Source organism: Arvicanthis niloticus, chromosome 8 (assembly GCF_011762505.2).
Source record: "Arvicanthis niloticus isolate mArvNil1 chromosome 8, mArvNil1.pat.X, whole genome shotgun sequence".
NCBI classification, from domain to species: domain Eukaryota; kingdom Metazoa; phylum Chordata; class Mammalia; order Rodentia; family Muridae; genus Arvicanthis; species Arvicanthis niloticus.
In genome coordinates, this window is record NC_047665.1 from 56,252,677 (window position 1) to 56,260,726 (window position 8,050).

Consider the following 8,050-nt stretch of genomic DNA (forward strand, 5'->3'; position numbering starts at 1 on the left):
ACTTCTTTCACCGGCTCAGTGAGTACACTCAATCCTAAGGCTCTCCACAAGGCCAGGGACTCTTAAATAGAACTGATGTCCACAGACAGAGAAACCAAGCATTAGCAGAGTTCTTGTGCTTAGAAAGGGATCAAGAGCTTTGAGTGCCTTACAAGGAGGATGACTCTAGGGACTACTAAGGAGATGGCAGCTGGTAAAGTGTTTGCCCTGTAAGCACGGAGCTAAGTTGGATTGCTTAGGACCCACAAACTTGTTGGCAGCATGTGTCTGTAATCCTGGTGTGGGAGAGGTAGGGACAGGAGGATCCTTGCAGCTTGCTGGCTAGCCAGGTTAATGGGACCAGTGAGCTTTCCGTGAGAACAAGGTAGAGAGTGAATGAGGAAGACATCCAGTGTTGACTTCTGGCTTCTGGAAACACGCATGTGCACATGCACCTACAGGCATGCACGGTACACACGCGCACACACATCAGCACAAACAATGCACACGCACATATTCTCCATATACAAACACATTCTTATGCCACATACACGTAGACAAATGTATACATACAGGCATACATGATCATGTACATTAAGCTCTCTCCCAAAGTAAGGTAACTCTACTGATCAGTGTTCTCAGAGAGGCTTGGTTTATAGCTGCTGTACTAGTTTAGTTATTAATAATGTTCCCAAGTGTGCCAGTCTGGGTTTGTAAAATAGTTAACCCTTTCTGGCTCTACCCATTAGTAACACCACTCAACTGACGTGTGAAGTTCTTATCTATTTTTACCAGGTCACTGCCACTGGCTGATTTCACAAGTAGGGAGAACAAGACTCCTAAAAGTTAATCAATTAAGGGGATATAACAAATAGGTAAGGGAAGCAGGCTCGCCCTGCTCACACCCCATCATGTGCTAGAGTCCCATCATGCTGGACTAGCATGTCTGTGGGCTGCAGGATCACTCAACAAATCCCGTTCCTGTTTTCTGCAAAGCACTCACCTGGCTCAGGGTCACTTAACCTTCAGATGTCAGCTGAGCCAACACTGACAACTCTGGGATACTATATTAGACACCCCAAGTGCTGGTGCTCCTATCGGACTGCCATCTGCATAACATGTGTACAATCATTCTATGCATATCTATCAAGAGCATGGCATATGTGCCATCCTGCTGTAGTGGCTGGGACAAAACTCTAGTCACTGTAGATCAGCCAGGAAGAAAACAGGCAGATAAGTACCATAGCTGCATCCTCACCTACAAAGATGCTCACCTCATAATTACTCTCCTATAAAGTCTCCATGCCACACATAAAGGGTTACTGAGGACTGGTATCATGCTGCCTCGTTCTTCCTGGCATTCATTTCTGCATAGGAAGATCCTTCATGATGATTGGAACAACTGCACATATAGACACTTCAGCTTACCTTTTAGGGGCCCCGAGTTCCTGGTCTGTCAGGGCTTTATGAATAGAAGCCCTTCCAGTGAATTTGAGCTAGCAGAAAGCATGTAAGTACAAGATGAGACAGGAAGAAGTAATGGAGTGAGGGGTGCCCTTGCCTCCCAGATCCCTGGAACCAGGCAGCTAATGGTTTGATTTAAAGTTAATCGGTTAGCATACCAGGCTGTGAGGATGATTACAGTCAAAAGCAGAAAATAGAGATGGTTGGCTAGGATGAAGAGTGGCTAGGATGGGGTGGCATCATAGGTGGGGATGTAAGGTGATCCAACAACCTTGGGAACTAATGCAGTGGTTCCCTTATAATTCTTAAGTATGTGCAGAATCACTGGAAGATTCAGAATGTCCACAAAGGCAGTAACAGTGACATCTCAAAAAGATACTTGTACATCTCCTCTGATGGTTACTCTTGACTGTCAACTTGACAGGAATTAGAATCACCTAGAAGACAAACCTCTGGCATTTCCAGAGATGTTTACCTGAGGAAGAAGACTCACTCTAAAGATGTGGCACCAACCTATGGGCTGGGATCCCAGAATGAACAATAATGTGAATGAGAGTAGGGCATGAGCCCAGCACTCTCTGCCTCCTGACTGTGGGGTGGATACAATGCAACCAGCCACCCTGTGCCCTGCTGCGGCCAAGCCGTTCCTGATGTGACAAACTTAACTATACTTTCAAGCCACAAGCCAAAATAAACCCTTTTTAAAATTGCTTTTGACAAGTACTTTGTCATAGCAGTGAGAAAGGGCTAATACACATGTCTTTTGGCACTGCCTGCAAAAAATCAAAGGTGGAAACAATCAATCGAACCCACAAACAAAATTAATAGTTAAGTCAATGTGGCATAGATGCACCCTGCAACATTCAATCTGTAAAAAAAACAGGAAATGTTTAACATTTGCCGTAACATGGATAGAGAATATCGAGTGAAATCAGCTAAGTGAAAACAACCAGTCGATAAAAGACGCATCCTTTTCTGAACACACTTACATAAGGTACTTAGACAAAGATAGCAAATGGAATTGTAGTTCCCAGGGGCTGAGCTAAGTGGGGAGTGAGGAGTTAAGTGTTTTGTGTATAGTTCTGTAAGATGGTAAGAGTTCCATGTGGTTAGTTTAGAGGGATAGCTCAGTGAGTAAGAAGCCTCCTCCTCTACAAGCTTGAGGACCTGAGTCCCTATCCTTAGGACCCCATAAAAGGCTGAGAACATCTGCACCTTCCTATAACCCCAGCTCTGCAGGCAAAAGGTGGGGAATGGGAGACTCTCAGAACTCATAAAGCCAGCCAGCCCTAGTTTAAAGAGTGAGCTTCTTGTTCAGTGCAAGACCCTGTCTCAAGGCAGTAACACAGAGAATGACTGAAGATGGTTTGCGCATGTGTAAGAAAGAGTACATGGACACATCATGTGTTATACCCCACATAAGCACATCCCATATACACAAAAGCAAAGGTTTTAATGGATGGAAGCGATGATCACATAAAGCTGTCCAATCTTTCACTTAGACGTGCTTGAGAGGGGTCTGAAGACATTGCTCTGAGATTACTGCATTTATGGCTCTTCCAGAGGACGCTAGTTCAGTCCCAGCACCCACGTGGCAGCTCACTACCTGTAACTCCAGCCTCAGGTGATCTAACACCCACTCTGGCCTGCATGTGGTGCACAGACATGTGCACAGACAAAATACTCATATCCATAAAATAGAATGAAGTAAATCCTTTTTAAGAGGTTAAGATGGTCAGTTTTATGTATACTTTTTGTTAGGTGATTTGACATGTAGTTTACAGTAGGACTCAGTGGCTAGTTAAATTTGCCTCTACCTCTTACAAGTTATAAAAGCTGGGCAAGTGACTTAGCTCTCTCAAGCCTCAGTTTCCTCGTCTGATAAAATGAAAACAAGAATATCTAGTTTATGAGGACTTTTATGAAAATTAGATGTGACAATCATTATAATTAGCATATAAATCATAAATAATAATGATCACTTGCTGCTTTTTGTTTTGTTAGGGGAGTGTCTTGTATCTCAGGATGGCCTTGAACCTACTATGCAGCCAAGGATGACTTTGTTCCTGTCCTCCACCTCCTGAGTGCTGGAGTTATACGCATGCAGTATCACGGCTGGTTTATGGCATGTTCAGGACAGAACCCAGGGCTTCCTGCATGCTAGGTAGGAACTCTATCAATGGAGCCACTCACATCCCTAGCTGCAACTTTGTTGCTTTGGTTTGTTCTGGCTATGATTATCATCAATACCATTAGCTTAATTCAAAAGCTAACACATTCTAGCAACCTACAGAAGGACGTGCTCCCAAGACAAGTACTTAAAATAAATGTCAATTTAACCCCAAAGCAGAAATTCATGATTCTGGACTCAGATGAGATAGTTTCAACTTCTGAGACCTTGGACTTTCAACCTACCTCCATTGCCTGCCAAGATTATGCAGAGATGACATAGTAATCAGACTATGACTGTATACAAATGTCTGGCAGGTTGAGATAAAAGATGTTTCAAACCTTGCCAAGACACACCTTTTAATTCACTTTTCTGGCTTCACATCTTGCATTTCTATAAATACCACAACTTCCGTATTAACTCCTGGAATAGATTTGAACAGGCTAGACTGGCTAAGTGATGCTTAGAGAGGAGATTCTGGAAGTCTTAAAATAATGACTGGGACCATGAGGAATGAGTGCAGTCATATGTAGGACATTTATATCACATCTCCCCCCGGCCCCCAAAGTTCTGAAGCCATCATGGAACAGGGGACAGAAGGACTGACTGTAAGACCCATCTGATGTGACAACCAGGGTAAAGACCACAGCAACTCTAGCTGCCAGGACAAGACCTGCAAAGTCAGTCCAGGACATTCCAATAAGGAAAAAAGAGAAGCTCACTAGCCTCCACTCCATTTAAGGAGCTACTGGCCATTAGTGACCAAAAGGAAGTGGAGACCACTTTTCTTTAAAAGTATGGCCCTTAGTAAGTTGACTGTGTTTCACTGGATGGACAAATACCTATGGTTATACAGAAAGCGCTAATTAGATTCTGGGTTATTAAAAAAAAAAAACGAACTGAACAGGCTATACTTAGGAATATAAATGTTTATACACGTGCGCTTGAAATAACAATTAATGAAAAAAGAGACCATGAATTTGAAGCAGAGTGGGGAGGGATATATGAGGAGAAATATTTTAATTATATTAAAATAAAAATAAAAAAGAGTGCATGAAGTTGAGGGGATTGAAATATGTGTGTAGCTATACACACATGTATATAAACATATATGTACATTATGTGCATATATACGTACTTCCCGGATCTGTGTCATAGACATTATTCACTGTATAATAAAATACCACATAAGGCCGGGAGTTGTGGTGTTCACCCAAAATCTCAATAATTTGAATGTAGAGGAAAGAGGATCAGATGTTCAAGGTCATTACATAGTGACCTGGGCTACACGAGACCCTGTCTCAACACAGTATGTCATAGTTAAACTGATTTACAGGGAATTATTTTTGAAACTTAAACATTTAGCTCTATAAAAAGGAAATCACCTGTACGAAATTATTAGCAAGCTGTCACATTTGGTTACTACTTGGGCAACATTCACGGAGCAAACAACATAATCAATAGCTCTAAGTTATTGAATGCATTAAGAAGTAGCAGTTCTAATTAATTCTGATTTCTGTTTCAAAGAAAGGCAAACACTCCATAAGTAAGTATCGCATTAGAAGGATGTTTACTCTCGATGTGTGAAATTATAGACCAGAAACCCACATTCCTGAACATGACTCCAGCAACATCATTATAGAGAACTTTGGTCTTTCCCACAGATGAGAGAAGGGACTATGTCATAGCAAAATGAGAAGTCTTTACAGAAATTCATAAAGGTCAACAGGATTGCTTCAGTGACCCAAGGGAAATGAGGACCAGTTTTCTTTAAATGTATGGCTTTTAGTAAGTTGACCTTGTTTCAGTGGATGGCCAAATATCTATGGTCATACAGAAAGCACTAATTAGATTCTGGGTTATTAAAAAATATGGACTGAACAGGACTTAGGAATATATATGTTTATACATATGTGCATGCAGTTAACACATTTCAGAGAGCTTCCAAGGCCTGCTGTGAATTAAGAGAAGTAGAGGGGTGTTGAGAAGGATGTTTGGGATGCTAGAAAAGCCAGGTTTGAATGTACGAACAGCATCCTTGCAAGCCTTGGAAGAGAAGAGAGAGCCATCTCAGACTGCACTGTGTGGCTACACATACAGTGTATACAGAGGCCCTGCTGTGAGGTGGTGTTGATGGGAGAACAGGTGTTGGGAGTTTGTCCAGGAGTCACTGCTACCCCGAGCCACCATAGCACAAGGCAGTGCAGGAATGAACCTGACCAAACATCAGGCAATGAGAATCTTCCTGAGACGCTTCCATTTTAAAGTGTAGGCAGCAATCCTGGGCCTTGGGATTAAAAACTACTGATGCCAGAAAGGTTACCCTTGGGACAGGCAGTAAGAGTCACTAAGAGGGGATTAAAAGACGAAACAACAGTTGTAAAAACTAAAACAGAACCCCTTCATTTAGACTGAATTGCTCAACTTGGCATGGAACTGTGCAGGTTTCAGATCTTCCTAGGCTAAATCGTCAAATGCATGTATCTCAATCAGCAAAAGAAACAGCCTAACGAGAGAGAGATCTTTCTGTGGTAGACACCTGCATCAAACAATGGCACTGATCTCTGAGGGATTTTAAACAGCTGTGCATAAACTTCAAAAGTAATTTGCAACCAAATTAGTAAATGTCACCCTTCTTCCCACAAGACACAGCATTTTTTTTTTTAAAGAGAGAAAGCATCCGCACTAAGCCTGCCATTTTACACATTTTCAAAGATGGGGAGTGGGGGTGGGGTGGGATTGAAGATGATGATTCACAAGGTTGGGGTGTGAGTGGGGTGAGGCACCCCAGATCTTAGAAGAGGGCTTCTCTAGCAGATAACCCCTGGGGAGGAGGCGGCAGTGGTGGGCAAGGCTTCCAGCACAAAATAAAGCACGGGAAGGAAAAAAAAATATGCATGGAGCCATTAAGTTCTGTTTCCTTGACTCCTGAATCCGGAGACTTTAAATTCTCTTTGTTAAATGAAAGGGACAAATGAGTCGGCTGAGAAGACAAAGGCAGACCCCCCCAGACCTTGTCTGAGGTTCATCACACAATTCCCCTGTCTAGCTCGGTGTTCTCAAAAGGCACCTGCAGTTTAAAGGACTGGGGCTTGGGCACAAACGGTCCATTTTTCCCACTGACAGCCCAAGAGCCCAGTCTCTCCCCCACCCCCCCATCTCCACACATACCCAGCTGTGTCACCACTGAATAATGTTTTATTAGCACCATGGCCAGCCCACATTGTGGCAGGACAGCCCAGAGGACAGGGCAGCCCTGTGACGCTCCCCTTGCAGAAAACACCAGAATCACCAAGGTTCAGCCCGACATTGGACCTCTCTCCACGCCCACATGGAGTCATTAAAGTCACCCGTGGCACTTTGATAATCCCGGCTCTTAAAACTCCAGTGGAACAAAGAGGTTACATTTAACAAAGTGTATTTTAACATGTGACCCTCAAAGCTGGAAAACAAATTCGTTCTAAGGTTACGGAAGTGAATACCTCAACTTTTAAAAACAAACAAACAAACAAACAAACAACAAACACCTAAAATCCAGCCCAGCCCCTGAAAAGCAAAACAAAACAAACAAAACCCACAACCAAGCGCTTCAACAAATTGCCAGAAAACTAGGTGTTCTCCATGGGCAGGTCTCCTAGGACAGAAAACACTTCTTACAAGTGTCTGGTTTTTTTGTTTTTGTTTTTGTTCTTGTTTTGCGGAGAACACATAAAGTTGCAACTGTTTTCCTTTTTTCTAGTCTGCCTTTCCTCGGGTGCTAAGGAAAAGCAAAAGGAAGAAGGAAGCGAGCGCCCCTCCATCCCTGACCCCAGCCTTCACCTGGTCAAGGTCGCCAGCACACAAGAAACCAACGACGGGGGAGCCCCAAAGTTGGCTTTTTTCGATTTTGTTCTCACCCCTGCTTACTGAGACAGTCCTCTACTCTTTCCTAGAACACTTACTTGTAAGAAACACTCCGGTAGCCTTTCAGGTCCCGACCTTTGGCACCTCCAGCCTGCTCTCTCTTCGGTGGTGACTTGGGGCCCTGGGTCCTACCTGGTGTCAGCGGCCGTGGCCCCAGCGCAGCGCCGCTGTTGCTCTGATGGCGGGGACTGGCGCGGGCCTGGCGACCCAAAGGTACTCCCGGCGGCAGCCGCACCGGCCAGAGGGCGCTCGCCACGCCGGCTCAGGGACGCGCGCCTGGTTGCGTTCCACGAGCGCTGTCGGCCTTCCTCCTGCTGGCTCTGTCCCCACCCTCCATCCTCACGCCTCACTGGCCACTTGTCGCTCTGCGGCGACTGGGACCCAAAGACTGCGGGAGATCTGGATGAAACAGTCACCGGGCGGGGAGCGACGCCGCAGGCAGCGCGAAGCAGGACCGACGCCAGAGTTTCAGCCGCCTGAGTGCCAGAAACGGGGGCGCGGAGAGCAGTCTCTTTTTGCTCAGCTGAAAAACCA

The 8,050-nt window shown here is 44.5% G+C and overlaps 1 protein-coding gene across 2 annotated transcripts in view; it reads right to left on the bottom strand.

Annotated features, from left to right (window-relative positions):
• Prkcq (protein kinase C theta) overlaps nucleotides 1-7,838 on the bottom strand; it is a 134,387-nt gene extending 126,549 nt beyond the window's left edge. The window contains exon 1 of one of the 2 annotated variants that reach the window (XM_034510730.1): nucleotides 7,555-7,838. The gene's annotated coding sequence lies outside the window, so the exon portion shown is untranslated. The remainder of the gene's footprint in view (nucleotides 1-7,554) is intronic. The other variant, XM_034510731.2, reaches the window with a different exon arrangement.
• Between the last annotated feature and the right edge of the window lie 212 nt (nucleotides 7,839-8,050).